The sequence below is a fragment of the Xenopus tropicalis genome, chromosome 8, assembly GCF_000004195.4.
Source record: "Xenopus tropicalis strain Nigerian chromosome 8, UCB_Xtro_10.0, whole genome shotgun sequence".
In the NCBI taxonomy this organism is placed as follows: Eukaryota; Metazoa; Chordata; class Amphibia; order Anura; family Pipidae; genus Xenopus; species Xenopus tropicalis.
Window position 1 is genome coordinate 140154295 of NC_030684.2, and position 20034 is coordinate 140174328.

The following is a 20034-nucleotide window of genomic DNA, read 5'->3' on the forward strand; positions in this document are numbered from 1 at the left end:
TGGAGTACATAATGGGGAAACATGCAAGCTTTGTGACGATTTTCAGAAATGTCACAAAAACAGTTCTGTTTAGCATAGCTTTGTAGTTTGGTAGTTTGCAGTAGAAAGTTGTAGTTACCCTTTTTTGTTTTGTCAGAAAGTTTACTTTCAGAAAATATATGGTTTTCTAGGGTCTCCAACTGTTAGGGGGTCTTATGGCACATAATACACATACCGGGTGCAAAAAGTGCATGAGCTGGAGCATCTTATGTGAAAATTCATATGCACTATTTTTACTTGGGTTCCCCTGTACTGCGCATAGTTTGGTAAATCTATGCATACTGGGCATCAAACTGTTCAGTAGACCCCTGGCATTCATATTTAGAATGTTTTATGTTGATACAGTACAAAATGTGGGGGTACATAATGGGGTAAAATGCAAGCTTTATGACAATTTTCAGAAAAGTCATAATTACCCTTCTGTTTAGCATAGCTTTGTAGTTTGGTAGTTTGCAGTAGAAAGTTGTATTTACCCATTTTTGTTTTGTCAGAATGTGTACTTTCAGAAAATATATGGTTTTCTAGGGTTTCCATACTGTTAGGGGGTCTTATGGCACATAATACACATACCGGGTGCAAAAACTGCATGAGCCGGAGCGCCTTATGTGAAAATTCATATGCACTATTTTTACTTGGGTGCCCCTGTACACCACATCGTTTGGTAAATCTATCCATATAGGGCATCAAACTGTTCAGTAGACCCCCGGCGTTCATATTTAGAAAGTTTTATGTTGATACGTTACAAAATGTGGGGGTACATAATGAGGTAGAATGCAAGCTTTGTGACGATTTTCAGAAATGTCATTAAAAAAACATTCTGTGTAGCATAGCTTTGTAGTTTGGTAATTTGCAGTAGAAAGATGTATTTACCCATTTTTGTTTTGTCAGAATTTGTACTTTCGGAAAATGTATAGTTTTCTAGGGTCTCCATACTGTTAGGTAGCTTATATTGCAGCGGATACACTTTGTATGCACTAACTTCCTTTTGGGGTCTCTAAATGCCAGATACATCGGTGATCCTATACACAATGGGCATCAAACTGTTCAGTGGACCCTTGGCTTTCATATTGAGGGTGTGTTTTCTTGGTACCTAATTTTATGTGGGAGATAAGGCGCTTGAAAGTGGAAAGCGATTTTCAGGTATTTCATCAAAACCGTCAATTTTGGGAAAGCACTGCGACTCTGTAGTTTGGAGTAGAAAGACATGGGAATCAATTTTGAATTCGCCCGAATGTGTACTTTCCAAAAACATATGGTTTTGGGGGGTCAATGTATTTTTTGTGTTTTTACCCCACAGAAAATGCAGTAAACGTGTTGAATTTTCAGTAGCTAAAGAATTCTCCAGGGCAATTTGTATGTACTAACTTCATTTTGGGATCTCTAAATGACAGATACATTGGTGATCCTATGCACAATGGGCATCAAACTGTTCAGTGGACCCTTGGCTTTCATATTTAGGGTGTGTTTTCTTGACACCTAATGTTATGTGGGAGATATGATGCTTTAACATGGAAGATTTGAGGTGATTTTTTTAGAATTTTCATAATTTTTTATAGAAACTGCTAAATTCAGTAAAGCATTGCTGTTTGGTACTTAGGAGTTGGAAGACATAGTTACCCATTTCGGATTCATCAGAATGTGTACTTTTCAAAAATATGTGGTTTCCTGGGGTAAACGTAATGTTCCAGGATTTTTGGCTTTGGAATGTAAAGTATGCTGTATTCTGCTGTAATGCTTTGAAAATTTAGTAATTTACTGCTGGGAGTTTTTGATCTATAGAAGTCAGAAATCTCCATAAAACTATACATATCAGGTATTGGCACGTTCAGGAGACATGAGGCTTTCCTAATCAGTTGAATTTTTGTCCATAAAATGAAATATGTTTCTGGTATAAATCCCTATATCATGAAAAATAGCATTTTTTTTTGTATTTCAAGCTCTAAATCTTGTTCCAGAAGTGGAAATACACAGAAACTCAGGCAGATTTGGAAAGATCAGGTTCTCCTGAAAAAAACAATATATAGTTTTCCTACCTAAACTTAACCCTTCCCCCAGTAAAAGCCCCTAAATTGAGAAAGCACAGAATGTTTACAAAACGTCTGGCACTGAGGGGAACCGAAATGTCAAATTCTGCTGGCACTTAAAGGGTTAAGGGCAGATTTACAAAAAATCAGATTTTCTTTAGAAACTCCCATAAACTCCTGAGAGTTTTTTATTAAAACAATTCAAACAATGATGCATTTATAAATAGTCACAATCATGTGTAAGTTGATCATGCGAAAGTTTTTTCTAATTGTGTGTTATTTTTATGTAAAATGTTCAACATAGTTTTTTCTAAAAATCAGAGTAGTTTGGTGAAAGTTTTATGAAATTTTCAAGAACATATTGTCATTTTTTTGAAAAAAATCATGAAATTCAAACAGACGTGTATTTCCATGAATCCCAGAAAGTGCTTCAGTGGCCATTTAAGGAGCATTGGTGCTCATTTTCCTCACTTGCATCTTGGAAAACAATAATGCATTTAAGTTCCAATTGAAAATGTGTGAAATAGAAAACAATGATGTTATTAACTTCCCCTTGAAAGTGGGTGAAATAGAAAACAATGATGGGATTAATTTCCCCTTGAAAGTGGGTGAAATAGAAAACAATGATGGGATTAACTTCCCCTTGGAACTGGGTGAAATAGAAAACAATGATGGGATTAACTTCCCCTTGAAAGTGTGTGAAATGGAAAACAATGATGGGATTAATTTCCCCTTGAAAGTGTGTGAAATAGAAAACAATGATGGGATTAACTTCCCCTTGAAAGTGTGTGAAATGGAAAACAATGATGGGATTAATTTCCCCTTGAAAGTGTGTGAAATAGAAAACAATGATGGGATTAACTTCCCCTTGGAACTGGGTGAAATAGAAAACAATGATGGGATTAACTTCCCCTTGAAAGTGGGTGAAATAGAAAACAATGATGGGATTAATTTCCCCTTGAACGTGGGTGAAATAGAAAACAATGATGGGATTAACTTCCCTTTGAAAGTGTGTGAAATAGAAAACAATGATGGGATTAACTTCCCCTTGAAAGTGTGTGAAATAGAAAACAATGATGGGATTAACTTCCCCTTGAAAGTGTGTGAAATAGAAAACAATGATGGGATTAACTTCCCCTTGAAACTGGGTGAAATAGAAAACAATGATGGGATTAACTTCCCCTTGAAAGTGTGTGAAATAGAAAACACTGATGGGATTAACTTCCCCTTGAACATGTGTGAAATGGAAAACAATGATGGGATTAATTTCTCCTTGAAAGTGTGTGAAATAGAAAACAATGATGGGATTAACTTCCCCTTGAAAGTGTGTGAAATAGAAAACAATGATGGGATTAACTTCCCCTTGAAAGTGTGTGAAATAGAAAACAATGATGGGATTAACTTCCCCTTGGAACTGGGTGAAATAGAAAACAATGATGGGATTAACTTCCCCTTGAAAGTGGGTGAAATAGAAAACAATGATGGGATTAATTTCCCCTTGAACGTGGGTGAAATAGAAAACAATGATGGGATTAACTTCCCTTTGAAAGTGTGTGAAATAGAAAACAATGATGGGATTAACTTCCCCTTGAAAGTGTGTGAAATAGAAAACAATGATGGGATTAACTTCCCCTTGAAAGTGTGTGAAATAGAAAACAATGATGGGATTAACTTCCCCTTGAAAGTGGGTGAAATAGAAAACAATGATGGGATTAATTTCCCCTTGAACGTGGGTGAAATAGAAAACAATGATGGGATTAACTTCCCTTTGAAAGTGTGTGAAATAGAAAACAATGATGGGATTAACTTCCCCTTGAAAGTGTGTGAAATGGAAAACAATGATGGGATTAATTTCCCCTTGAAAGTGTGTGAAATAGAAAACAATGATGGGATTAACTTCCCCTTGAACATGTGTGAAATGGAAAACAATGATGGGATTAATTTCCCCTTGAAAGTGTGTGAAATAGAAAACAATGATGGGATTAACTTCCCCTTGAAAGTGATGGGATTAATTTCCCCTTGAACGTGGGTGAAATAGAAAACAATGATGGGATTAACTTCCCTTTGAAAGTGTGTGAAATAGAAAACAATGATGGGATTAACTTCCCCTTGAAAGTGTGTGAAATAGAAAACAATGATGGGATTAACTTCCCCTTGAACATGTGTGAAATGGAAAACAATGATGGGATTAATTTCTCCTTGAAAGTGTGTGAAATAGAAAACAATGATGGGATTAACTTCCCCTTGAAAGTGTGTGAAATAGAAAACAATGATGGGATTAACTTCCCCTTGAACATGTGTGAAATAGAAAACAATGATGGGATTAATTTCCCTTTGAAAGTGTGTGAAATGGAAAACAATGATGGGATTAACTTCCCTTTGAAAGTGTGTGAAATGGAAAACAATGATGGGATTAATTTCCCTTTGAAAGTGTGTGAAATAGAAAACAATGATGGGATTAATTTCCCTTTGAAAGTGTGTGAAATGGAAAACAATGATGGGATTAATTTCCCTTTGAAAGTGTGTGAAATAGAAAACAATGATGGGATTAATTTCCCTTTGAAAGTGTGTGAAATGGAAAACAATGATGGGATTAATTTCCCCTTGAAAGTGTGTGAAATAGAAAACAATGATGGGATTAACTTCCCATTGAACATGTGTGAAATGGAAAACAATGATGGGATTAATTTCCCCTTGAAAGTGTGTGAAATAGAAAACAATGATGGGATTAACTTCCCCTTGAAAGTGTGTGAAATGGAAAACAATGATGGGATTAATTTCCCCTTGAAAGTGTGTGAAATAGAAAACAATGATGGGATTAACTTCCCCTTGAACATGTGTGAAATGGAAAACAATGATGGGATTAATTTCCCCTTGAAAGTGTGTGAAATAGAAAACAATGAGGGGATTAACTTCCCCTTGAAAGTGTGTGAAATGGAAAACAATGAGGGGATTAACTTCCCCTTGAAAGTGTGTGAAATGGAAAACAATGAGGGGATTAACTTCCCCTTGAAAGTGTGTGAAATGGAAAACAATGATGGGATTAATTTCCCCTTGAAAGTGTGTGAAATAGAAAACAATGATGGGATTAATTTCCCTTTGAAAATGTGTGAAGGACAGGCTGTCACTGATTATTCTATTCTATTTCTTTAGAATTAAACCTGGCGAGCTTTTTGTATTAAAAAAAAGAAAAAAGTGCAGTACTTTCTGGAACTGTCTAGAATCAGCAAATCTGCACTTTATACTCACCGTTACTAACTGTCAGTGTAACAGCCTCACTCCGGTCACTGCTATTGGACTTACACTGATATTCCCCACTGTCACTCACTTGGGCACTGACTACTGTATATTTCTGCTGCTTTGTTCCAATTGGAGCCCCATCTTTATACCAGGAATAAGGGGGGTCTCCTTGTGCAGAGGGAGCTACATTGCAAGTCAGAGTTACAGATTCAGATGTGAATGCCGAGGCCCAGTTTGGGGAGAAGCTCACTGTGGCTCTGCCAGCAGCCCCTGCAATGGAACAAGTAATAACTGAGTCTGATGGGAAATCTAGTGAGTAACAAACTTACTGTACATAATTAGATGATACACTAAGAAGCTCAAAGCTACAGATGGAGCAGGTATAACTGCAGCATTCGGCACACACAGCCCCACCCATTCATCCTGTGCACACAATTCAGCTCCATCTGTAATTTTGTCTCAGTATTTTTTTACAGTGTATAGATACTGTGGGAGACAGACGGAGCAATATCTTGCATTGCACAGAATAGTTATCTTGTACAACAATCTGCAACATTAGCAGTCATGCACCAACTTAACACTTAACCAATCTTTAAAACATTGAATGTAAAATTGCTCAAGGTGCTTTTCTAAGCACTTTGACAATTTACATTAACTGCCTCTTTTTTTAGTTTCAGATCTATTAAAGTTTTTAATAATGGCCAATATAATGAATTTTATAACAACAGCACCCCCTGCTGGTTAGTTCCTGTAACAGTACAGACAGAGAGATATCCCTTCAGAAGGGAAACAGGGAAGGGTTCCGATGTTGCTCAGGAAGGAGATGGGAAAGGGCATCTGAGGCTTCTGATCTCTTCCCTGAGCAACATCAGAACCCTTCTCTGTTTTCCCACTGCAGGGATATCTCTCTGACTCTACAGTTATAGGGACTGACCAGCAGGTGGCGCTGTTATTACAAAATTCTTTACATTAAATAATTAATGCAAATGGCAAAAGTGCTTAGAAAAGTACCCTGAACAATTTTACATTTTATTTTTTTTACGGATTATTAATCTTTTAATGGAATCTGAATTGAAATGAAAGCCGTATAACAAAATAAGCTGGGAAATTAAGAAAAAATGTTTTTCTTTCTTCTCTAAAGTGTTAAGAGCTAATGTATTATGGGAGGCAAGGGGCAAATTAGACACAAAGGGCCATATTCTTTGCCCACTGCACCTGCCCCCCCCATAAACTGCACCTACCACTTACTGGTGCAGCTCTTTGCAGTCCCACAATGCATCTCAAAATATTTTAATTCATTTTTTCCTGCTCTTCCTGCTCTACAATAAATACATTTGATAGGGGGCACAGCTGTTATCTCCAGGGCTGGATTTCCAATCTGAGCTCCCCATTGCTCCGTATGGGAGCAAAATTTCAAGCATGCCGCCCCCAAATTTGTGCTACCCTAGGCCCGGGCCTTGGTGGCCTCTCCACAAATCCGGGCCTGGTTATTTCTAAGGATACAACTTACAGGACAAGGACACATTTCTTTCCCGTTGGGGCACTAATTCATTAGATATGTATATATAATGTTTAGTGAAACTAATTATTTAATCAGAGACTCACCTGCATTGTCTGTAGTTATGGCTGTTCAAGATAATAGAGAGAAAAGAAATAAATATTATACACTGCATTTTTGAAGTCAGAAATAGTAAATTATACACAGCATTATATAACGTATCCATACAGCATCCCACAAACTGATTGGATTCCCAGTGAGGGGAGAGAGGAATCAGGAGATGAGTTGATACCCCAGATAATTACTAGTGCAGATGTCTGTGGGTGAATCTGCCCCACAACGGCCCCAGGCCCCAGGCACACGGGGCATTTGGAACTCTAACCCTTCTGCTGTCAGTACATGGGCTCAGTTTGTGATGAAGCTGTAAAATACGGCAACATTCCTTCTATTGGATAAAATACTAAATAAGTCAAGTTGTACTTACAGAGCAGGACGAGGAGCCCCAGGAGCGACATGGCACCTACAGCCGGCGCTCACCAACTAATGCCCCGTAAGCTAAAGCTCCAGATACACAAACGGCATTTTCACTTCCCATTTTGTAGATCTGTATTTAGTGATTTCTACTGCAAAACACATGGGGTGAGAAACTGAGCCTTTTGCACCTGTCCAGAATGTGAGAATGTGCACTTGTCCAGTAACCCACAGTAACAGCTCTGGTTTAGGGCACTAAACTGATGACAGTTAATGACAGATTATATATAGGGGAGAACTGCAAACCCCGGGTGCTATTGCACCCACTCACTCTCACTACTCAAAGGTCACACAGACAAAATGCATTACAGTTGCTCATATCTCCTATAACATAGTACCCATGAGCTATAAATTAATCCACAGATTGGATGGGGCACAACTGGGAAAACAACTTGGTTGTACAAAAAGTACGTGCCTTAGAGCTCATTTTGGGGACACTTGCACCCCCTACTGTGGTTTGTACTGTGCTGGATAAAAAATTCAGTGTTCAGTGTCAACATCAGGAGGCGGAGCTAGCTCTGTCATTACCGAGTGTCTTTGGACATTTTGCACACTGTGTGGGGCATTGTAAATGAGCCCTAATATGCAGATTATTATTAACATTTATTTATAAAGCGCCAACATATTCCGCAGCGCTTATGCAACCAAGTTCCTTAACCATATTGTCATGTTATATCTCTTTCAGTTAACACAGAGGAAAAAATTACCAAAATCCACCACCAGGTGGCGCATGGTCTATGGGGTTTATCATTGTGTTTTGCTTACAAGTCTTTGCACTCTAGCACCATCTAGAGGCAGGATTTAACATTTAAAAAATGGTGTCTGGACATGGTGATACAAAATGTGAAAACTTGCTGGCTGCATCTGTAGTGAGTTAGTTGACCTTGCCCTTTGCTTTAAGGATTCACCTGCTATGATCGTGATGGTATTACTAGACTGTCTACCATGAGGAAAGAAAGCACTTCTGTAAACATAAAAATAGAGAAGACAGACACACTCCCAAAGTGTAAAACCATTCACATTTATTGAATAAAAATCATTGTACTTACTAAATTTCAGCAGATGGTTCAGCTTGTCATTACAACGCAAAAGTCAACAGCCCAATGGCCAGCTTTTTGTCAAGTTGACTACCCCAGGGGCACAAACAGTATGTTTCCCCTCACCACCAAATTAGCTTAAACACCCCAATATTTGCAATCAGAAATCCATTTCCTATAAGGTAAGCTAGCACATAAAAAAGGGTCAATTAAAAAATAGGGCAGAGAATGTATAAATGCCCAAAAACAAGATGGCGCAACCAGTAATCATGCCAGGGTTATTTTACTTTTTGCCGGGATCTATATTACCCTTATCTGAATGGCTTGTTTGCATGAACGGCACCACTGTCTGGAGACATATTGTAGGGAACCGAACTGTGTATTTATTTATCCCATTTGGATCCAAACTTTGGGGCTGTTCAGATGATTAATCAACCAGAATACATTTCTGTTAGTCAGATAGAGCCCCACATCCCCATTGCAGGATTGTTAATTGCATTAGATGCCCGTTGCATTTTTATTTTTCTATATAAGGTTTATTATTGCTGAAAATCTCTGAGTATTAGTGGGACCCCCTGAGATGTATCCCTCAGTGCCCATAAGACCAAGGCAGTGCATTGTGAAACCCCAATCTCCCAGTGCATTTCCAAAGAGTTACCAGGTTGCCAGTAGGTAAGCGCCCATTGTAATTTAAGTGTGATCCTAATCTACAGAAGTATTCCAAGAGAGGGTTACAGGGCCACAGGGTCCCATTGTTCCACTGCCAGTGTAGTCTTTAGGGGGTCTAACCAGGGGTCCCACCAGGCAGCAGCTGTAGGCAGCAAGAGTGAATGGCATAGGACAGAGTAGGGGAAAGATGGTAACAGAATGACAAGATGGCCCCCGTAAGACTTACATTAGCATTGCCCAACCCCAGACCATTCTGTTGTTGTTGTTGTTGCTGATCCCAACACCTACAGCTGAAGGGCTTTGTTTGAATCTGATTTGCCTTGGGCCCCACCACTTCCATCAATATTTGTATTAATGATGCTGTTTGCCGATTAATGGAACGTCCAGCCAAAAACAAATTATTGCTAAATGAAAGGAAATGTAAATACAAGCAACTGCCCAGTAATTATTGATTAAACATGTTCAATATTTAACTTACTTGTAAATGTAATTGTAATTGAAAAGTAACACTTTTGCCTGGACATTCCTGTCAAGGGCACAAACAGCAATTGAAATACTGCCATGCTCTCAGAATGAACCACAATAGCCAATAACTGACCACAAGTGCAACCACTTCCCATTCTCTCTATGGCACTGAGAATATAAATAAAGCAAAACAGCAATCAGAAGGGCAAATATAGAAAATGAAGAATGATTGTGGCAACAAAACATTTTTTTAAAAAGTATATCAATGTAAATTGATGAAGGTTAAGTATGGTTCCATTAAAAAGATATAATTAGTTTAGTTATAAAGGCAAATGTGCTTAATCCGTTTTTTTATCCAGTGTATATAATAGAGGGGTCAGAGTTTCAAGACCCACCTGATAGGGACACAAATGGCTCAGCTCAATTCAGCCATTGGTCAGTGGATAGGTCAGGGCATACTTGGCGTCAGAGTCTAGGGTCTGAAAGAGTGAACATCCAAATAAAAATAGAATGGTTCCTAGCTATAAAGAAGTCTGTGAGACACCACAAGTTCCTCTTGAGTCTTCATCTTTTTTTCATAGTGAGCAGAAACCTGTTAAATACAACATATTTTTATTTTTGTCCACCATAGATTTTGCGGGGTGATGGTTAAGTGAATCATCTCATTTTCTCTCCCTTCCTTCCTCTTTCCCCCACAGAGTCTCTTTGTCGGTTCTTAGCTAAGAATAATTCAGCAAGTGGCTTGTCTTCTATTTTCTTTATTAAAGCTGTGCAACATTATGAACTGTGTGGAGATGTCGGGAACCCCTACTCCCCAAATGGCCCAATTATGCACCAAAAATGTAGGCTTACAAATTACAAAACTAAAGTTGTCTGTTCCGGCAGACAATTCAGCTGTATGTACGGAATGTTCCAAGTGGTAATTAAGTGAAAAGTGTAACTAACATGTTGTTGCCATATGCAACCCTCTCCCCATAGTAGAGGCAAATGGTCTCCAGTATGAACTCAAACTTTTACATACATTTTCAAAAGAAATTTTGGATGCCAGTGGTTCTTTTTGGGCGAGGACACATGGTAGGATTTGTCACCCATTGTTACAAAATCTCCTGAAAATGACTTGCCATAACATTAGGATCACCCCAATAGGCAAGGTGATCCAGCTTAATTACATGAAATTGCCTCCCTTCTCATTTTCCAAAAATAAGGCCAGATTGCCTCTAGTAATATATTAATATAAAAGTCATTTTTGAGAGATAGTCACCTGTAGTTGTTCAGATCCAACCACCAGGAACAAATCAATCAATTAATGAAAATAGCCAATCACCAAATAGCCAATCACAGCCCTTATTTGTCACCCCCAAAGAATATTTTTCATGCTTGTGTGGCTCCCCAACACTTTTTACATCTGTGGCTCACGAGTAAAAAAGGTTTGGGATCCCTTGTCTAGAGTGTACAATTTATCAAATTAGACAGTGTTGCAGTCAAAATGTTCATAGTCAAGATGGCGTCACTTCATATGTTGTTTCTATTGACGCAAGCAGCTATGGGAACCCTGGAGCTACTTGGCAGTTTGAATATCAGAAAACTCTAAAACAAAAATTGGGCTGAACTTTTTACTTCTTCTTTAGTAATAAAACATTTCAATAGATTTCTTTATTTCCATGTTTCTACATAGTCAGAGAGAACAGAAGGAACTGGGAAGTTCTTATTATTCAATGATTAAGTTCATTTTTCTCTTTTGAGTCAACTGAAAGAACTGGCTACTGGGCCATGGATGTCCAAAAGTGCTAGTGGTTTTGCCATGATTGTGCATGAAGCTATTTGGCACTGAAGTTCTTATAGATGGAAGCATCAGGTTCCCCGTAATTCTGGGAAGTTCTGTTGGATTTATTTTTTACATCAGCATAGGTAACAGAACCTTCACCCTGAATAAAAGACAAAATAAGACTAATAAGACATAAGACACCGGCAGCTACAAACTAACTGTACACAGAAGAAAGTGCAAAAAAGTGGCACAAAACACCCTGTTTTTAGCTCTTTACACCTTGCTTTGCATGATGCACCCTGAGGCCCAGCTATTTGCCTTCCTAGAATGGAACACCTAGGGGTTGATTTATAAAGGATCAAGTATTGGGTTAGGGCAACGGTTCCCAACTTTTATTACCTGTGAGCAACTTTTAAATATAAAAAAAATTGGGGAGCAATGCAAGCATCAAAAAGGTTCTAAGGGTTGACCATTAAGGGCTGTAATTGGTTATTTGGTAGCTCAGTGTGGATTGGCAGGCTACAGGAGGTTCTGTTTGGCAGTACACATGGTCTTTATGCCTCCACAACTTTCCTCCAAGTCCAAAATTGAAAAATAAGCATCCGCTTTCAAGCCACTGTTGCTCAAGGGGGTTGGTGAGCAACATGTTGCTTGTGAGTTGCTGGTTGGGGGATCACTGGGGAAGGGGAATTCAATGTCTTGGTCGGGTTGTTTTCACCTTGGGTTTTTTTTAATTGATCATTTTTTTTAAATCTTGAACCTTGATGCCCAATCCTTAATAAATCATCCCCAAAGACTTAATGATGTGCTGCCTGTGTTTTAAACAATGCAGTGTTACATTGGGTTGCCCAAACTTACCAGCTGTGTCTGGCATACAGTACAGGGCAGTATAGGGCTCCCTTGTGCTGTACTGTAGATTCATGCACATCACAGCCTGTAAAGTCCATTGCCCCAGTCCCTAAGTCTTGGACCCTAAGGGGGTATAATTCAGCACCCCTTAGTACATTAGCCCTTGTGCCTATAACAGTGGGACATGGGAGACATGGAGCATTTGTGAATGAATTATGCATTGCCCACCGCCTTTCCCATTAAACTGAAAGATTATCTTAGTTAACGGAGAATTTATAGTAATAAAGAAATGGGACGACTGTATGCCTCACACTTCAAGAGTATTAATATAGACCTGTTGAAGTACTCACATTATTATTGACTGGTGAAGAAGAAGCTGAAAGAAAAATGTTTGGGGGTTAAATCCTGAAGCATTTACAGTTGCTTAGTCACAGTGCATTGGCTCATCTCTATTCAAGGCCACCATATAGTTCCCTTTGGGATTATGCCTACATTATATCCCCGTGCTAATATTGATTATCTATATCTCTCTATATGGACTATGCCTCTATGTAAGAAATGACCATCTTAGTTTTAATACTATTTTTCATACATATGTATGTGTTTATATGCGTGGCATTTTAGACATTTGGTTAATGTATGCTTAGTAGGAAACCAGTTGTCCAGGAAGCTTACATTCCCAGTCACACCCAAAGGCATGTCTGATGCTTTAGCTCTTAGTTTATAGATATAATGCAGCCTTCAGCCTTGTTATAAAAATTAGAATGTACCAACAGAACTAAACATTTTCTAAACCATGTGACCAATGAGAATTGCCAAATATATTGTAAGATAACATACCTGTTTGTTTATGGTTATTATCTAAGTCAGCATAACAGATATCTTTTCCATGTGTGCCATCTTGGATAACTACTAAAAGAAATACAAAGAGTTACGTAGGTATGTAGGTAGGCAGTAATGCTATGCTTAGTTATAGGGAATATGGAATGACAATTCCAGCAATATTTCCCAGGTATTATCCTAGTAGTTCCCAGATTGAAAGGTTTCAGGCTTCCAAAGGTAGGTCAGAATGGTCATAATAGTGTGAGATACTGAAAATAGGAGAAGATGGAAATAAGAAGGAAACAGTTGGCCAATATTGCCCAGCCATTATCTTAGTAATTCCAAGATTGAGAGGTTGTAGGCTTCCAAAGTTATTTGACAAAGAAACCATCCCTGCAATAGAGGCTTAGAATATACATCCTACCCATGAATGTCAACAGGCTGCAAGAAGAACCCTTTTGTAGTCTATGAGAGGTGAAATCTCCCCTGACTGGACAATGGACATGTAGGACATGAAATGTAGTTTAGAACAAACTCACTGTTTCCGTATTCGGGCTGTTCTGCTCCAGGTGTCACATCACTTGGCGTTTGCTGTTCTTTAGCTTGATGCCTTGAACAAGCCCTGTTAAATCACAATTAACAATTGACAATGCAGTCAATGGAGGCATACATCGGAGTTGATAACTACTATCTGGTTGCTAGATTTTTACTGACCCTAGCAACCAGACAGGGGGTTGGATGTTGGAAAGGAAAATGAATATTTAAGTTAAAATAAAATCACAAAAATGAAAGTCAACTTTCTTTAAAGTTACTCTTCATAAGTGCTTCAATGTGTAATCTGTAATAACTCACCTGTACTGGGCTTTAGTCACTGAGCCACCTGAAAACAAATAATACCAGTATTTATTTACTGTAAGCTGGGACAGCTGGACTGAGATAGTGGGACTCTGCTGATCTACAGTTGTAGGTGGGAAGTAAGGTAGGTCAGAATGGTCATAGTAGTGTGAGATGCTGAAAATAGAGGAAGATGGAAACAATAAAACAAGATGGAAACAGCAGCCCAGAATGGTCATAATAGTGTTATATGCTGAAAATAGGAGGAGATGGAAACAAGACGGAAACAGTAGCCCAGAATGGTCATAATAGTGCGAGATGCTGAAAATAGGAGAAGATGGAAACAGTAGCCCAGAATGGTCATAATAATGTGAGATGCTGAAATAGAGGAAGATGGAAACAATAAAACAAGATGGAAACAGTAGCCCAGAATGGTCCTAATAGTGAGAGATGCTGAAAATAGGAGGAGATGGAAATAGTAGCCCAGAATGGTCATAATAGTGTGAGATGCTGCACCAAGGAGGCAAGATGGAGATGGTAGGGAAATATGGAGACACTAGGACAAGATGGAGACATACGGGCACTGTGCACTGCTGTAACATTGTATGATGAGCGAATTGATCTCTACTATTCTGTAAATGTATCTTTTATTATGGAATAAACCTATTTTAGTCATACTATACCAGGAAGAGTGTCCTTCCTTCTGGTTTATCTTGAAGACATAAGGAAACAATGAAGACAACAGGATACGATGAGACAGTAGGATAATATGGAGACAGACAGAGGACAAGATGGAGACAGCAGGACAAGATGGAGACAGAAGGACAAGATGGAGACAGCAGGAGAAGATGGAGACAGAAGGACAAGATGGAGACAGTAGGACAAGATGGCAACAATAGAAAAAGATGATAAAAGTAGGATATGATAGAGGCAGTATTTTGATAGACTAAACAGTCATGTAAACAATGGCAGTTTGCAACTGTACAATAAATTACATATTTAGAAAACAGCACTCGTTTAAAGAATATAGTAATTTAGAATATAGTAAGTAAGTTCTGTCCATTCATGACAGGGCAATATTACAATTATTATGTCATTCATAGAAGGAAATAATGTCATTATTGAGACTGGGAGGACATAAAAACCCACTGAAGGGTCAGCCAACAACTAGAACAATCTGTCGTTACCTGAGCTTCTTGGGAAAAACCGACAGTTGGTGAAGGATGAAGGCATCATTATGCTCTTGTATTTGAAGGCTACAATGGCAGTAACAAGAAGCAGAACCAGGAAGGCCAGTGTGATTCCTATTCCCATCACTGTGTGGCTCTTCTCTTTGGGGAGGCAGAACAAGACATAATGTTATTTAAGTAATAAGACTGGATTGGTGGCCTAAGCAGGATAGGGAGAGGCGGATTGGACACAAAAAACAATAGCAAATTGTCACTGAGTATTCATAAAAGTTATTTAAAGGGTTAACTGCCACTCAATGTATATAATATATATATATATATAAAATATATTTTTATTATATTTATATTACTGTATATTATATTTAACACCTAGTAGGAATTTTCAAGAGATTTTTTTCTCTCACTAAAATACTTATGAAAAAAACTTAAGTTATGGGAAAAAAAACTTGATTGCAAAAAGAACTGCATTTTTCTATCTGTAATAACTCTAATTATTGAATGTTGTTATTGTCAACAGGTTTTAAATTGCTGAATTTCTGCTATTTTTTCCCTGTTTGATAAATCTCAGTATCAAAAATGTCATAATTTCGATTTTTCGAAAATTTTCTCATCAAAAACTAAAAATCACATTTGAATAATTTTGCCTCCCAGTCTCACTTAAAAATACACCGTTCTATCCCCTTCATACTAAATCCTTACTGTAAAGTGAATCTGGGAGCAGGAGGAACTAGTGATGAACTTTGCCATAAAATTCACGAAACGGCAAGAAAATTCGTGAAACACATTTGTCACGCAATTTTTTTTGTCGCCCGTTTCTCTTTTGTCACCCGCGTCTATTTTTTGTCACCCGCGGTTTTTTTACATGACTGCACCCAATTTTGATGCGACTGTGCCTGATTTGAAGCACGACAAAAAAAATTCCGTGTCCCGAATATTTCGGCGGCAAATTTTTACAGAAGTTTCGCGAAACAATTCACCAACGGCAAAATGTAGAAATTCACTGCGAATCCATGCCTGGCAACAAAATTTCCTCATTACTAGTAGGAACGCCAGTAATTGGGTAAGTACTAAGTTAATGTCTTGCAAATTCTTGAAACTGTAGGACACCGACTGCAACAACCATGTTTTTGGGGTGTTTTAGCCCATGAAGTCTCTACAGCTACTACGTTTAACTATAAATACAGGCTTATATCCTTCCTATATAACCCAGGTCTAACATAAAAAGTTGTCTCTCGCCTTCCAACAGGGACGGAAGTAGGGGTAGGAAGAAGAGGCAGCTGCCTAGGGCGTAACGATTGTAGGGGGAACCTCTCCTGCCTACCCCTAGTCTGTGCTGTGCTCTGGTTTTGAGCAGGGGCGAGGTTGCCTAAGGTGCCCGGTCAGCTTGGCCCGCCCCTTCCTTCCAATGCCAATTGGCATAAAAGAGTTGGTCTAATGATGAGCTTTTTTTTTAAAAAAAAATTCAAGACAGTTGAATAGTGATGGGCGAAATGTTTGGCCAGGCATGGATTCGCGGTGAATTTCCGCACTTCGCCATTGGCGGATTGTTTCGCGAAATGGATGAAAATATTTGCCGCAGAAAATTTCACCACACGTCAAAAAAATTGTCACAAGTATAGTCATGCGGGCAAAAATTGTCGCAAGAATAGTCGAGCATCCAAAAATTGTTGCAAGAGTAGTCGCGCATCCAAAAACTGTCGCAAGAATAGTCGTGCATCCAAAAGTTGTCGCAAGAATAGTCATGTGGCCAAAAATTGTCACAAGAATAGTCGCGCATCCAAAAAATTGTCGCAAGAATAGTCATGCGGCCAAAAATTGTCACAAGAATAGTCGCGCATCCAAAAATTGTCGCATGAATAGTCGTGCACCCCAAAATTGTCACAAGAATAGTCGCGCATCCAAAAATTGTCGCAAGAATAGTCGCACATCCAAAAATTGTCACAAGAATAGTCGTGCATCCAAAAATTGTCGCAAGAATAGTCGCGCATCCAAAAATTGTCGCAAGAATAGTCACACATCAAAAAATTGTCGCAAGAATAGTTGTGCGCCCAAAAATTGTCGCAAGAATAGACATGCATCCTAAAATTGCCACAAGAATAGTCGTGCAGCCAAAAATTGTCGCAAGAATAGACATGCATCCAAAAATTGCCGCAAGAATAGTGACGGGCATCAAAAGAATAGTCACAAATTTTTCGCCGTTTCATGAATCTTTAGAAAGATTCGCAAATTTTTCAGCGAAGCAAAACGGGACAGATTCGCCCATCACTACAGTTGAGATTTTACTGCCTGAACGTAATGCTTGACATTTTTTCACCCCTGTTTATGTTACGTATATTACATTGCTCCTTAGTCCGTGGCTGGCATGTATTAAACTTATAAACTAAACACTTTAAAAGAAAATATCAAACCACTATTGACTAAAAACTCAAGGGGAATGTTCTCTATTACATTTACTTTTATTATTATTTATTTTTTTATTTATTTTACACAAAAATGAATGCATATTGATTGCAAACTGTATTAAAATCATTTAAATGCCTCTACATCATACTGAGAAGGTTATTTATTAAAAAAAAATCGATATTTGAGAAAATTCTAGCATAAAAACATAATCTCGAATTTTTTTCCAATTTTTTTTTAGTTTAAAAAAAAAATTAAGATTTATCAAACAAAAATTCAAATGAAAAGGTTTGACAACTAAAACCTGTAGAGCTTCTATAGAATCCAGTGTAAGGTGCAATTTCAAACAGTCAAGATTGTAAAGCCTCATTGAGAATGCATGGAACAATTCGATTTTTGTTTGAGATTTTCTTTTACATTATGCAGTCGAGGTTTAAAGATTTGAATTTTTTGATAAATATGCTATAAAACCAATGAAGTAGCTTAATAAGGTGTTAATAAATGATACAGGAATTCAAAATAAGTGGCCAACCTTTATACCAAGAAATAAATAAGAAGTAACTGATCCAGGGAGTAATATGTAGGAAAGGCTGAACCTGTTGGACTAGATCTGAATTGATTAAAAACAAAAATATAGAATTGAAATCATTACATGCATGGATACTTACATAATTGTGTTGGGTTGAAAACCCCACAGACAGTTCTTCGACTTATTCTTCCACTTCTTCTTCTTCTTCTTAGCACCCCCCATTTTCTAAACGCTATTCCTCCTACAGTTTTAGGGGTACAACACCCAAACTCCCCGCACTTCTTCACCCTATAGTGGATCAGGTTGCTTGTGCTTTTCTAAGTGATCCCGCCCCCCATCTTTTTGTGGTGCCGCTCTGAACCCCCCAATTTTCCCATTGACTTTGACAGGGAAGATTTTCAAATTGCTGCCACTCCTACAGCTTTGAAGCTACACCCCCCAAACTTGAAAAACATAATCATGGAGTCACCCCGAATGAAACAGTGACTTTTGTTGGATGACCCCAAAGTGGAAAGGGCCAACAACAGCCAATCATATTTCACCCATTGACTTTTATGGGGAAATTGAAACTGCTGCCAAACTTACAGCTTTGAGGCTACACTCCCCAAACTTGAATCACATAGTCATGAGGTCAGCCTGAATGAAAATATGATTGTTGGATGCCCAAAAGTGGGCGGAGCTGTGAACAGCCAATCAGATTTTACCTATTAACTTGCTGCCATTCTCACAATAATAACACCGGGGTCCCCAAACTTTTCAGGGTTAGGCACCAGGTAACTGCGGTTCAAGGTTAGAAAAAGTGGGTGGAGCCACCAACAGCCAATCAAATTTTACCTATTGACTTTTATTGGTTTGATCCCAGAGTTCCCAAACTATGCACAGTCAGTCACTGGGTGATTACGTATTCAAGTTGGGCTTTTTTTAAGTGGCCGGAGCCACAAACAGCCAATCAGATTTTACCTATTGACTTTCAATGGGGAAATCCAACCTGCTGCCATTCTCACAGTATTAACACCAGGGTCCCCAAACTTTTCACAGTTAGTCACTAGGGGACTGCAGGTTTAGTTTTTAAAAAGTGGGCGGGGCCACCAACAGCCAATCAGATTTCACCTATTGAATTTTATTGGTTTGATGCCAGGGTTCCCAAACTTTGCACAGTCAGTCACTGGGTGACTTTGTAGTCAAGGTCAGAAAATGTGGGCAGGGCCGCCAAAAGCCAATCACATTTCTTTCATTGTTTTTAGTGGGGAAATTTTAACTGCAGCCATTCTCACATTTTTAATGTCAGGGTCCCCAAACTTTGCACAGTTTGTCACTGGGTGACTATGTTCCAAGTTTAGAAAAGTGGGTAAGGCCAAGAACAGCCAATCAGATTTAACCTATAGACTTCAGATGTTTAAATTTAAACTGCTGCCATTCTTTAAATATTAATACTAAGGTCCCCAAACTTTGCAGAGTTAGTCACCAGGTAACTGCGGTTCAGAGTTAGAAAAAGTGGGTGGAGCCACCAACAGCCAATCAGATTTTAACTATTGATTTTTAATGGGGAAATTCAACCTGCTGCCATTCTTACAGTAATAACACCAGGGCTACTAGGGGACTAGATTTTTATGTTTTAGAAAAAGTGGGTGGAGCCACCAACAGCCAATCAAACTTCACCTCTTGAATTTTTTTTGTTAAATTTAAAATGCTACCTTTCTCACAATATTTATTTATTTAAGTTTGTCACTGGGTGACTTCAACTCAAGGTTAGAAAAAGTGGGCACACTCACCAACCACCAATCACAATTTACCTATTGACTTTTATTGGTTTAAATTTAAACTGCTGCCATTCTTTAACTATTAGTTAGTCACTGGGTAACTGCAGTTCCAGGTTAGAAAAAGGGGGTGGAGCCACCAACCGCCAATCAGATGTCACTCATTGACTTTCAGTGGGGAAATTTAAGTTGCTGCCATGCAGACACTATTAAAACCAGGGTCCCCAAACTTTGCACAGTGGTTTTTACTATATAACTGTGGTCCAAGGTTAGAAAAAGTGGGCAGAGCCAACAACAGATCAGATTTCATTCAGTGACTTCACGTTTTTCAACCCAACATGAAGTTTGTTCTCAAACTTCCCTTTCTAATTAAAATTATTATTAT

General features: G+C 38.4%; 1 protein-coding gene and 1 long non-coding RNA gene across 2 annotated transcripts in view; both read right to left on the reverse strand.

Moving 5' to 3' along the window:
• LOC100495229 (Fc receptor-like protein 3) overlaps positions 1-20034 on the reverse strand; it is a 149844-nt gene that overhangs the window by 100414 nt on the left and 29396 nt on the right. The window lies entirely within an intron of this gene.
• On the reverse strand, positions 11148-13019 carry LOC116406658. Its single transcript, XR_004219725.1, has 3 exons — positions 12958-13019; positions 12468-12493; positions 11148-11428 (listed from the first exon to the last, which is right to left on the reverse strand). It is a non-coding gene; the product is annotated as an uncharacterized LOC116406658 (long non-coding RNA).